Source organism: Coregonus clupeaformis, chromosome 12, assembly GCF_020615455.1.
Source record: "Coregonus clupeaformis isolate EN_2021a chromosome 12, ASM2061545v1, whole genome shotgun sequence".
Lineage (NCBI taxonomy): Eukaryota > Metazoa > Chordata > Actinopteri > Salmoniformes > Salmonidae > Coregonus > Coregonus clupeaformis.
Genome location: NC_059203.1, coordinates 33,323,940 through 33,337,883, shown reverse-complemented (window position 1 = coordinate 33,337,883; position 13,944 = coordinate 33,323,940). Strand labels below are relative to the sequence as shown.

The 13,944-nt window shown below is 40.5% G+C and overlaps 1 long non-coding RNA gene across 1 annotated transcript in view; it reads right to left on the bottom strand.

The window, feature by feature from the left end:
• The window catches only part of LOC121578033, a 51,178-nt gene extending 39,352 nt beyond the window's left edge, over positions 1–11,826 (bottom strand). The window contains exons 1-2 of the long non-coding RNA XR_006002725.1: positions 11,724–11,826; positions 11,500–11,609 (exon numbers count right to left, since the gene is read on the bottom strand). This is a non-coding gene — a long non-coding RNA (uncharacterized LOC121578033). The remainder of the gene's footprint in view (positions 1–11,499; positions 11,610–11,723) is intronic.
• Between the last annotated feature and the right edge of the window lie 2,118 nt (positions 11,827–13,944).

Genomic DNA, 13,944 nt, shown 5'->3' with positions numbered 1-13,944 from the left:
GCATTCTTATCGGCAGACTAAATAGCATTGGTTTCTCAAATGAATGCCTCGCCTGGTTCACCAACTACTTCTCAGATAGAGTTCAATGTGTCAAATCGGAGGGCCTGTTGTCTGGACCTATGGTAGTCTCTATGGGGGTGCCACAGGGTTCAATTCTTGGGCTGACTCTTTTCTCTGTGTATATCAATGATGTCGCTCTTGCTGCTGGTGATTCTCAGATCCACCTCTACGCAGACGACACCATTTTGTATACATCTGGCCCTTCATTGGACACTGTTAACAAACCTCCAAACGAGCTTCAATGCCATACAACACTCCTTCCGTAGCCTCCAACTGCTCTTAAACACAAGTAAAACTAAATGCATGCTCTTCAATTTAATGCTGCTGGCACCCGCAAACCCGACTAGAATCACTACTCTCGACGGGTCTGACCTAGAGTATGTGGACAACTACAAATACCTAGGTGTCTGGTTAGACTGTAAACTCTCCTTCCAGACTCACATTAAGCATCTCCAATCCAAAGTTAAATCCAGAATCGGCTTCCTATTTCGCAACAAAGCCTCCTTCACTCATGCTGCCAAACATGCCCTCGTAAAACTGACTATCCTACCGATCCTTGACTTCAGCGATGTCATTTACAAAATAGCTTCCAACACTCTACTCAGCAAATTGGATGTAGTCTATCACAGTGCCATCCATTTTGTCACCAAAGCCCCATATACTACCCACCACTGTGACCTGTACGCTCTTGTTGGCTGGTCATCCCTACATATTCGTAGCCCACTGGCACCAGGCCATCTATAAATCACTGCTAGGCAAATCCCCGCCTTATCTTAGCTCATTGGTCACCATAGCAGCACCCACCCGTAGTCTGCGCTCCAGCAGGTCTATCTCACTGGTCATCCCCAAAGCCAACACCTCCTTTGGCCGCCATTCCTTCCAGTTCTCTGCTGCCAATGACTGGAACGAACTGCAAAAATCTCTGAAGCTGGAGACTCTTATCTCCCTCACTAATTTTAAGCATCAGTTGTCAGAGCACCTTACGATCACTGCACCTGTACACAGCCCATCTGAAATTAGCCCACCCAACTACCTCATCCCCATATTGTTATTTATTTTGCTCATTTGCACCCCAGTATCTCTATTTGCACATCATCTCTTGCACATCTATCATTCCAGTGTTAATACTAATTGTAATTATTTTGCACTATGGCCTATTTATTGCCTTACCTCCATAACTTGCTACATTTGCACACACTGTATATATATTTTCTACTTTCTATTGAATTTTTGACTTTATGTTTTGTTTTACCCCATATGTAACTCTGTGTTGTTTTTATCGCACTGCTTTGCTTCATCTTGGCCAGGTCGCAGTTGTAAATGAGAACTTGTTCTCAACTGGCTTACCAGGTTAAATAAAGGTGAAAAAAAAAAATTATGACTTCAATATCGACTCGGAGTATATGAACATTCTATCATTAATGAACTTGAGCATATCAGGATATTTTATCCTGATTTGATAACCCTCATAGCTAATATCCAATAACAAAGGTTATGCAACTCTTTGTTATTGGAAAATATATAACTTTAACTTCTCAACAGATCGTTGGTGTCCGGTTGCTAAGCAACCATTTTTTGTTGTCCAGATAATAACCAGTCTGTCAAAAGTTGATAGGTAATGTCTGAATTTTTCAAATTAAGTACATACTGCAATTCCAACAACAAAATGACTTAGCTTTGATTTTAAGCCTCAAAATCCAAAAACTTGCCTAAACAGCTAGCTAAATATTTGTTTTTGACTTTGTTATAATTACAGGGCTGCCAACTATTACGCATTGGGCGTGAGACACATAGTCTGGTTGCCATCTCTGTTCAGCTACTACATTTCACTCCTTGCCACTCCTGTCATTTGTCAAAGAGACTGGCCTTTCAATAGTCCCAGTCGGTATTAGATAGAACGTCACGGCCCCGCCTGCCTTTGGGGAAAACAACTTCTCGTTACCTAGGTTACTCCTGTGGCTCAGAGCAAAACCTTGAGTACAACAAAATGTCTAAAGATTACTTTTCAACATGACCTGCTCCCGAGCGTTCTAACTAAGAAATACGTAATATTGTATTTCATGACAGTGCTAGCAGACACGTGAGTGAGCTACCAACCGGACCATTAAGCTAGTCAAGACCAACAACACAAACAAACAAACAGACTATACAGCTACACATAGTGAGTGGAGTTAAACGGACTATACTAAACAAGTTAAATGTCTTACCTGTGATAACATGTTTTCCACACACATAGCTGTGTGTAGCCTTCTTGGACACAGAGTTCCCAAATTACCCACTCTCCCACGTCGAATAGCCTGAAGCCACAGCACAGTGCTCCTTGGACATGTCTTACCTGTGATTAAATGTTTTCCACACATTTAGCTAAATGTAGCCTACTTCGACACCGGGTCCCCACATGTCCCACTCTCCCACGCCGAATAGCCTGAACCCACAGCACAGGACTCTTATTGCAGGCTTTCTTTCCCTACATGGGAGCATTGTGAACCATAGGTCTGTATTTTTTACCTGGTTACATGTACATTGAACAACACAGCAGCTACACAGCAGCTTTTCGGCATGTTTTGTTATTTCTGTATAACAAAAAATCTATGACGAAGTTGGCTCTTTTACAATATGGGTCACTGGGAATGAATGTTTTCCCCAATTTGTGGGCGTGTTCGAGGGGAATTCCTTATTATGATTTCAATATCGACTCAGAGTATCTTCAAATATGAACGTTCTATCATTAATGAGCTTGAGCAGATCAGAGGATTTGATCCTGATTCGATAACCCTCATAGCTAATATAAAATAACAAAGGTTATGCAAACCTTTGTTATTGGAAAATCTAAAACTTTAACTTTTATTTCTCAACAGATTGTTTGTGTCCGGTTGCTAAGCAACCATTTTTTGTTGTCCAGATGATAACCATTCTTGCCTCGATGATAGGTCATGTCTGAATTTCTAAAATTAAATACATACTGCAATTCCAACAACAAAATGACTTAGATTTGATTTTAAGCCTAAAAAAAAAAAAAACGTGCCTAAACAGCTAGCTAAATGTTTGTGTTTGACTTTGTTATAATTACAGGGCTGCCAACTATTACGCATTGGGCGTGAGACACATAGTCTGGTTGCCATCTCTGTTCAGCTACTACATTCCACTCCTTGCCACTCCTGTCATTTGTCAAAGAGACTGGCCTTTCAATAGTCCCAGTCGGTATTAGATGGAACGTCATGGCCCCGCCTGCCTGTGGGGAAAACAACTTCTCGTTACCTAGGTTACTCCTTTGGCTCACAGCAAAACCTTGAGAAGTACAACAAAATGTCTAAAGATTACTTGTCAACATGGCCTGCTACCGAGCGTTCTAACTACTCAGAAAAACATAATATTGTAGAGCTTCATTCAGGCCCCTTTTTATGACAGTGCTGGCAGACACGTGAGTGGGTGCTAGCTACCAACCGGACCATTAAGCTAGTCAAGACCAACAACACAAACAAACAGACTATACAGCTACACATAGTGAGTGGAGTTAAACAGACTATACTAAACAAGTTAAATGTCTTACCTGTGATAAAATGTTTTCCACACACATAGCTATGTGTAGCCTATTTGGACACAGTGTTCCCAAATTACCCACTCTCCCATGTCAAATAGCCTGAACCCACAGCAAAGGACTCTTTAATTTAAAAAATGTTTAAGTATTATTTTTATATATATATATATATATATATATTTTTTTTGGGGGGGCTCAGCTTTAATATTGCAGATAGATTGTAACTTCCATCAATGTAATTGTCTGCATCACTTCCAATCCCCCATATGTTTTTTTCCCCACATATACATATATATATATATATATATATACAGTGGGGAGAACAAGTATTTGATACACTGCCGATTTTGCAGGTTTTCCTACTTACAAAGCATGTAGAGGTCTGTAATTTTTAAAATTTTCAAATTTCAAAAATCCAGAAAATCACATTGTATGATTTTTAAGTAAGTATTTGATACATCAGAAAAGCAGAACTTAATATTTGGTACAGAAACCTTTGTTTGCAATTACAGAGGTCATACGTTTCCTGTAGGTCTTGACCAGGTTTGCACACACTGCAGCAGGGATTTTGGCCCACTCCTCCATACAGACCTTCTCCAGATCCTTCAGGTTTCGGGGCTGTCGCTGGGCAATACAGACTTTCAGCTCCCTCCAAAGATTTTCTATTGGGTTCAGGTCTGGAGACTGGCTAGGCCACTCCAGGACCTTGAGATGCTTCTTACGGAGCCACTCCTTAGTTGCCCTGGCTGTGTGTTTCGGGTCGTTGTCATGCTGGAAGACCCAGCCACGACCCATCTTCAATGCTCTTACTGAGGGAAGGAGGTTGTTGGCCAAGATCTTGCGATACATGGCCCCATCCATCCTCCCCTCAATACGGTGCAGTCGTCCTGTCCCCTTTGCAGAAAAGCATCCCCAAAGAATGATGTTTCCACCTCCATGCTTCACGGTTGGGATGGTGTTCTTGGGGTTGTACTCATCATTCTTCTTCCTCCAAACACGGCGAGTGGAGTTTAGACCAAAAAGCTCTATTTTTGTCTCATCAGACCACATGACCTTCTCCCATTCGTCCTCTGGATCATCCAGATGGTCATTGGCAAACTTCAGACGGGCCTGGACATGCGCTGGCTTGAGCAGGGGGCCCTTGCGTGCGCTGCATGATTTCAATCCATGACGGCGTAGTGTGTTACTAATGGTTTTCTTTGAGACTGTGGTCCCAGCTCTCTTCAGGTCATTGACCAGGTCCTGCCGTGTAGTTCTGGGCTGATCCCTCACCTTGCTCATGATCATTGATGCCCCACGAGGTGAGATCTTGCATGGAGCCCCAGACCGAGTGTGAATGACCGTCATCTTGAACTTCTTCCATTTTCTAATAATTGCGCCAACAGTTGTTGCCTTCTCACCAAGCTGCTTGCCTATTGTCCTGTAGCCCATCCCAGCCTTTCAGGTCTACAATTTTATCCCTGATGTCCTTACACAGCTCTCTGGTCTTGGCCATTGTGGAGAGGTTGGAGTCTGTTTGATTGAGTGTGTGGACAGGTGTCTTTTATACAGGTAACGAGTTCAAACAGGTGCAGTTAATACAGGTAATGAGTGGAGAACAGGAGAGTTTCTTAAAGAAAAACTAACAGGTCTGTGAGAGCCGGAATTCTTACTGGTTGGTAGGTGATCAAATACTTATGTCATACAATAAAATGCAAATTAATTACTTAAAAATCATACAATGTGATTTTCTGGATTTTTGTTTTAGATTCCGTCTCTCACAGTTGAAGTGTACTTATGATAAAAATTACAGACCTCTACATGCTTTGTAAGTAGGAAAACCTGCAAAATCGGCAGTGTATCAAATACTTGTTCTCCCCACTATATGTAAACTTCTGACCCACTGGAATTGTGATACAGTGAATTATAAGTGAAATAATCTGTCTGTAAACAATTGTTGGAAAAATTACTTGTGTCATGCACAAAGTAGATGTCATAACCGACTTGCCAAAACTATAGTTTGTTAACAAGAAATTAGTGGAGTGGTTGAAAAACAAGTTTTAATGACTCCAACCTAAGTGTATGTAAACGTCCGACTTCAACTGTATTTAGATATCTGTAATTTACATACAGTCCCTTGCAAAAGTATTCATCCCCATTGGTGTTTTTCCTATTTTGTTGCATTACAACCTGTAATTTAAATTGATTTTTATTTGGATTTCATGTAATGGACTTACACAAAATAGTACAAATTGGTGAAGTGAAAAGAAAAAAATAACTTAAAAAAATATATAACGGAAAAGTGGTGATCCAATTACCTTCAGAAGTCACATAATTAGTTAGATTGCACACAGGTGGACTTTATTTAAGTGTCACATGATCTGTCACATGATCTCAGTATGAATACACCTGTTCTGAAAAGCCCCAGAGTCTGCAACACCACTAAGCAACGGGCACCACCAAGCAAGCGGCACCATGAAGACCAAGGAGCTCTCCAAACCAGGGACAAAGTTGTGGAGAAGTACAGATCAGGGTTGGATTATAAAAAAATATCCAAAACTTTGAACATCCCACGGAGCACCATTTAATCTGTCCATAGAACATTCTTCCAAGAGTCTTGATGATCATCCAGGTGCTTCCATGGGAATTTTGGGCAAACTTTAGTCAACTTTTTGGATGAGATAGGTCTCTATATGCCTGGAAAAAACCAAACAATGCATTCCACAGTAAGAACCTTATACCAACGGTCAATCATGGTGGTGGAAGTGTGAAGGTTTGGAGATGAACAATATGATCTTACAAGATCTTACCTTGACACTGTCTTCTCACAAAGGAATGACCGCAGCAGGTCATAACGGTATTGTTTATTGTTGTTCTTCAAGTTATATATTGCGCCAAATAATGAGTATATTCAGTGCGTTAACTTTTCAACTGTCTCCAAATCATTTTGAAATCAGAGCATATGCACCTGCAATTCTAGATCACGAGCGTTGTAACCCCGGCAGCTTCCTGCCCCCACACTGTGACCCGCGGCAGATTGAAGCTTGAGATTGGTTTAGTAAGGGTCCAGGACCAAGGTGATTGGATGCGCATTTGTAAAGAAATGCCCCTCACGAGTAGAGTGGCGTGCAGCCACGGCAGACTGGACAGGCACGTTCATTCTCTGCTGATCAAAGTTTATGAACTCAATTGTCAAAAGAGCAGCAATGCAACTTGTAGCGCTGTTTTGTACACATAATTGTAAACAAATACATTTGCCGTCCCTGTTGCAGAACGCTTCCTTATACGCATTGCCCCCAATATAAAGAATTGACAAAATAATATATTTCCAAACAAATTTATGTATTACAATTATTGTCACATTGTCTCAGTATATATAAACATCTGTTCTGAAAGGCCTGCAACACCACTAAGCAAGGGGCACCACTAAGCAAGCAGCACCATGAAGACCAAGGAGTTCTCCAAACAGGTCAGGGACAAAGTTGTGGAGAAGTACAGATCAGGGTTGGGTTATAAAAAAATCTGAAACTTTGAACATCCCACGGAGCACCATTTAAATCCATTATTTAAAAAATGGAAAGAATATGGCACCACAACAAACCTGCCAAGAGAGGGCCACCCACCAAAACTCATGGACCAGGCAAGGAGGGCATTAATCAGAGAGGCAACAAAGAGACCAAAGATAACCCTGAAGGAGGTGCAAAGCTCCACAGCGGAGATTGGAGTATCTGTCCATAGGACCACTTTAAGCCGTACTGTGCACAAGCTGCTAGGCACAAATGAAAAATATCTTGCCTATGTAGAGTAAGATGATGGCAATGTTTTTCAAATCAGCCTCAACCACATGAAGATTGATATTCATTCGATTATTCATGAATGTGGGTTAATTTTTATTAATCAAATGTCACATGAACATATTCAAAACCCCGGTATTTAGGAAACATAGATCAGGGGTGGGCTGACAACCCTCTTGGAGAGCTACTTCTAGGCAGGATTTTCTACGTTCCTATTTTAAAGGGATAGTTCATCCAAATGAATTACATATTTACATGTTCGTTTCCTATGGACAAAAAACACTTAACAATAAATTGCAATTAAAATAGCAGAGCAATCAGCCAAGGCTGCCATAAGGGCACCATGACAACTATGTATCATAATGTCATGCATTGTCTTTCATCAGATGGCGTCACTCTTACGTGATGCTTGTCCCTCAACCGATCTGTCTGACTTGGAATGCATATTAACATTTATATTTTCCAGTGCATCCGCCATTAAAAAATGAAAACATAGTTCCTAATTGTCCCCCACAATGAAATCAGGTAGGGAACTGTGGATCTGTCGCTGTCCATTAGTACGTTTGTATGTTCGTTCGTCACACAATATCTCAAACAGCACTGGCACGATTTTGATTAAACTTGGGTGAATGATTCGTCTTGCTATGGAGATCCGACATTTACAGAATTACACTGATTGGCCCAAGGGGGGCGCTGCATCATTCGTGGGGGACATGTTTATTGTTGCCTTATTTATAATATCACTGCACTCTTGCATAACTCTACACGAAATAGGCAGAATAACTAGCTAAATTGTTACAAACGTGACAGTGATTTAATCGTTTGCAATTGTGAGAAAATATAAACAAAGCAGTGGATTTGAAAATCATGCTAGCTTTCGTGCCCATTGTCAAACTTCTGAAATACTTTTACATTTTGCCGACGCTCTTATCCAGAGCGACTTACAGTTAGTGAGTGCATACATTTTTTCATACTGGCCCCCCGTGGGAATCGAACCCACAACCCTGACGTTGCAAGCGCCATGCACTACCAACTGAGCTTCAGGAGGCCTACAAATACTGCTCATTGAAGCACACAACTCCTTAGCTAGATGTGAAATGGTGCAACTTCACTAACCAAAACACGTCAACATTATTTACAGATTTATAATTTTAGCTTTGATTAATTCAGCCTGTTTTGAGGGTTCAAGTTTAAAGTTTTAATGTCACATGCACAAGTACAGTGAAATGCCTTTCTTCAGAAGGCGATGTCACCTACTTAATATTTTCCGAAGTTAGACAACACATTGTAGCCAAACTACTTTAGAAATATCCCATTACCCTTTGCGAGATATGAGACGGATCAGTTTAGGCGGAATCTGACGTAAGACAATGAATGGCATGGCCTTAAGGACAAAAAGGAGCTCACACCCCTGACAAATAGGATCTGCTCATATTAACATTCCTGAGGTTCAATGCCTAGTTTAATGTGTGTAACCTTTTCTCTGGGCTCAGTGCCAGGTTTCTACGCTATTGTCCTCTGGTTTTTCATTGATGTGCTTCATTGTTTGCAATGTTTAATCTTTTTCTCATATTCTCATTACAGGCCTCCATGCAAAGCTCCAGTGTCTTCCTAAAACCCTGACTCTTTTCTCTTCTGTACAGTGTGCTCAATCTACTGTACCTGCTCTTGGAAAACTCTGTGGAGGCCATCTTTCGTTTACATCCACCTACTGGTTCTTTTGAGAGTCATTCACCACAAACAATCAGGGGAGTAGAACAATGGCCTAAACACAGGGAGGGACGCAGACATTTTCAAAAGTGACCTGTCCGTAACCCTACATGGTTCCCAGGGATTCAGAAATCTAAGCAGACAAAATAGCATTAATAAAGACAATGGTGTCATAACAGGGCGGCAGGTAGCTTAGTGGTTAAGAGTGTTGTGCCAGTAACCGAAAGGTCGCTGGTTCTAATCCCCAAGCCGACTAGGTGAAAAATCTGTGCCCTTGAGCAAGGCACTTAACGCTAATTGCTCCTGTAAGTCGCTCTGGATAAGAGAGTCTGCTAAATGACAAAAAAATTACAAGTGTCCTAACTTCATTGTCACAACATTATGTAGGCCCCACTTAGTGCCTACTAGGCCTTTTCTTCACACAGTACTCAGCCTGTGATCTTTGTCCTTCAGTGCTCTTGTATGTTTTATGTCAATTGATGTTGTTTTGATCTATCCCACCTCCTCTCATAGGTCAGTCCAGTGAAGCCGATCTATGCCTATGGGAAAACTGATGATATCATTGTAGGAGTAGCAGTAGTTATATTGTAGATCTAGGATACTGTAACAGTAAAGTGGTATTTGTCGTCTAGTCGTCTGGAGTTGTAGGTGTATTGGTTTTCAACACCTCCAAAACCTTTGGAAGATCAAATTACTCTTTAAAGGTTCATGTGAATGTGTCGCTCCTCCTCAAGTTTTAGAGAAGAGATCGGAACCTCCACAACATTGACGTGTATTAACACAGAACTCTAGAAGGCTTCATAGATACTCATGATCATCAGTCTGTATTCTCTCTCCTTCAGGATTATCATATCACAAAGAACTGGATTCCCCTGGTGGAAAAGAAACAGAGCTACACCATCCTGTCGCTGACCGAGGCAGAAGGTCAAACCACCATAACCTTCTGGAAGGCTATCCAGTCATGTGACGAGGACGACTTCCACATCACCGTGAGTCAACTTTTTCACACAGAGACACAAACTTCAAGTAATGTGTACTGGAAGTCTTAAAAAGATTGAAGAGGACAACCATGTTTGTTTACAAATATCTAAGCAACCTAAAGCCTGTTTTGAGAGTTGTTCACCTTTTACCTAGATAGATGTATTCTGTAGAACAAAGTTAGAGATGAGTTGAAGGTGGCAGGTAGCCTAGCGGTTAAAGAGTGTTGGGCCAGTAACCGAAAGGTCGCTGGTTTGAATACATGCGCCGACAAGGGTAAAAATCTGTCTGTGCATTTGAGCAAGGCACTTGAACCTTAATTGCACCAGGGGTGCCATACTACTATGGCTGAAGCTGTAAAACAGCACATTTCACTGCACCTATCCGGTGTATGTGACAATAAATAAATAAAATTGGGGGGGGTTTCTCAAGTTAGGGAGGGCCAAAATATCCTTCCCCAGTATGCCATCTGTGCCATGGTAATAATGGCATGGCCTTACGGACAAAAAGGAGCTCACACCCCTGAGAAATAGGCCATTCCTGAGGTTCAATGCCTAGTTATGGAGAATGTAAGAGTGACCTCACACACATGTCCTGTAACAGGATCAAATTGTCCCTCTGGATCAGGCACGTCAAGTCTTTTATTTTGGGTTGAACAGGTCAAATATGATTGAATTCAATGAAATGGAATTGATATTGTGTTATTGGTTATATGGGAGGTTGTATCCTTAGCCTTGAACATGTGACTGTGGAACAGACCCATATGGAAAAGAATCAAGTAATCTAATGCATGTTTTTCCTTATGTCAGTGGTGTATTTGTATGTGTTAACTTAGGTAGTTGCCTTATCTAATATCTATATAATAATATGCTAAGGAATTCTAAGCTGCTGGAAGATCTCCTCCTACAATTTTGGACGATTTTCTTCCTCCCACATGGGATTATCTACTTCATATTCCGCTGTGTTTTGTATTTGTGTTTATTTTCCCGGTTTTTGTGTTTGGAATGGCAAATTGCATCATCCTGACAATACTAGGCTACTATGATGTAACTGAAGACAGAAGTTTTCCAAATTCAAACTGTCATAATTGTTGCATCATCATTTATACCATGATGACGTCACTAGGCCTATTAATTATAATGCTCATTGACTGGACATTACAAATTACCATGGCAAATATGCATCACAATAGTAATATTAATTGTGCAACACGCAGCAATCCACATAGCTACAGTAGTATTAACTGCGCTGCTGTGCTTATAGTCTATGGCGGGCCCGTGCGTAAAATCTTCAACAATTCTTAAACTAACTCTCAAATCCTATCAAATAATGCTGTTAAATGAAGCAAGGTGTATAATGAGTCAAATAATCACTAGGCCTAAAACATAGGAAACAAACGTGAGCTGGTAGATAAACTGGAGAGATGGAAATTAGGCCTACCTCCACGCTTGGATGTGGTCGAATCCGTGCGAGCTACAAATTCTAGCTGGTCACTTCACTCAAACCTTTCTATTTTTGGGGCAGCTAAAACCATGTGCACTCAGGGTAGCCTATGTGGAGAGAAGGGTAGAAAGAGAGAAATGCAATGATTGCGCAACATTTCAAAATGCAAACGTGTGAAAAAACAGTAGGCTACTGTAGTGTAGGTTATTCGTCGGTGTTACCGTCAATCAAGGAGTCTGCTTAGGCTGTATCGTGTTCAAAGGCCTTTATTCAAACCACGAGGTTCCAGCGTAAGTACGGACACAATGTCCGGAGAACCAGACCCAAATAAATCTTGCTTTATTCTAACTCTTCGTCGCTGCTCCCCCCTTTATATAGCCTTCCAAGAGTTGAATAGCTCCCTCTACTGTTCAATCCCCGTATCTTACCACCCACTTCCTGTCTGTCATATGTGACGTCACGCTAAAACCTTCCCTCTTGATAGCAATAATCAACCTTCCATTTCTTCCTGAAAAACCTTTAACAAAGACATAATTTTAATACACTACACTACTTACTTACTGTTGTGGTTTTGGTTTCGAGTTTCCCATTCCTGATTATCTATCCACAAGTGAAGTAGGCTATCTGTCTGTACACAAAAGATGTAGGCCTGAGTAAATTAATTTCTGTGGAACAAAATATATCTGCAATTCTGGAGCCCTATTTTGACAGTAAAATTATAGCAACAATAGCCTAATTATTAACCCAAAAATCATGCCTATCACTGGTTTAGGTAGGCTATTGCAAATCAAAACAACTTTATCATGCATTCCTGCTTGGAAATGTTAGATGAAACAACTCGAGTTGAGAATATTGGTATATCCAGAGACCAAAAAGCTGAACAGACAAAAATATTTTAGAATTGCAGGAGGGGGGAATTGCATTAAATAAAAGTATTAATTTCCAATGATTTACTCTGGACAGGTGCCACTAGTTGTTTGTTATAAGTCAACATATAAAAAACCATGACAATTATTATTAGAAAAATACAATATTTGTATGTGTGTATATATATATATATACATACACACACACATATATATACATACATAAATACATACATACATACATATATATATATATATATATATATATATATATATATATATATATATATATATATATATATATATATATATATATATGTATGTATGTATGTATGTATTTATGTATGTATATATATGTGTGTGTGTGTGTTCAGGTATGCATTTCCAAAGTTACGGCTGCGCAGCACCTCCTATTGGACAGTTATGTCTTTGGTCTCCGATCCAGGGTTTATAACTAATACCTGCTTAGCTTTGATATTTGTCACTGACTACTACCAATGTGCTATCAAGAGAATTATTGTTGAGAGATCTCCACTTAATAACTAAATAGATTCACTGCTGCTATCAAAGTCATTCCTCCTCCTCTGTCCTCCTCTTCTCTCCCCTTTTATCCTATCCTCATCCTGTCCACCTCCTCTCCTCCTCTTCCTCACCTCCTCCTGTCCTCTTTCTCTCCTCCTCCCCCTCCTCACCTCCTCCTGCTCTCCTCCTGTTCTCATGTCCTCCTCCCCCCTCCTCCTCCTCCTCCTCCTCCTCTTCCTCCTCATCTCCTATCCTCTCCTCCTCCTCTCCTGCCTGTCTTTCTGCTTTCTCCCTCCCTCCTCCTGCTCCTTGTCCTCGATGTTGACTTTGCTTCTTTTTTCAATAAGTTTCACATTGCATGCATCAATGACTTCAGACAGTGGTATACAAGTGCTTTGAAATGTGTGTGTCCAATGTATGTGAGACCTTAGATAGCTTACATGTCTCTAGTATGGTTTTTATATGCATGCAACATTTTGGTTGTTAACCATCCATATATGTCAGATATTACAAGTATCTTCTATGAATCTTGTAAATGTATATGCTGCCATATTTATTACTTACAAGTTCCAGGTAGACCATAAGAATCTTGTTAAATTATTCTCTATTTTTTTCATATGGAGAATGGACTGGTAACACAGATAGTATTTATTATTATTATTTATTACATTTCTATAGTGCTTTTCATAGAATCTCAAAGTACTTAAAGAGCAAAAAACAAACAAGCAATGTATCATGACAGGTCAACCAATAGAGGCCAAATCTATTGAAAGCTGCATCCTATGAATATGGAGAGGGTAAGTTTGTGGCTTGAACGAAGAGAGCTGGGCAGAGGATGGTAGATTATGTTGATGGAGTCTGCTTATGATCTTGTAGATGGTAAGTCTGAGAACCAGGAGTCTTATAGACACTATACTTATCCTCTTCCACTCTGTGTAGTACCCACTTGGGTGATGCCTCAACAGCTCTGGGCGCCAGAAAGCTCACCACACAAAGTTCAGAATGGTAGTCAGTCGTCTTCTCTACGAGCCCTCTGCCTCAGCACTGCTATATT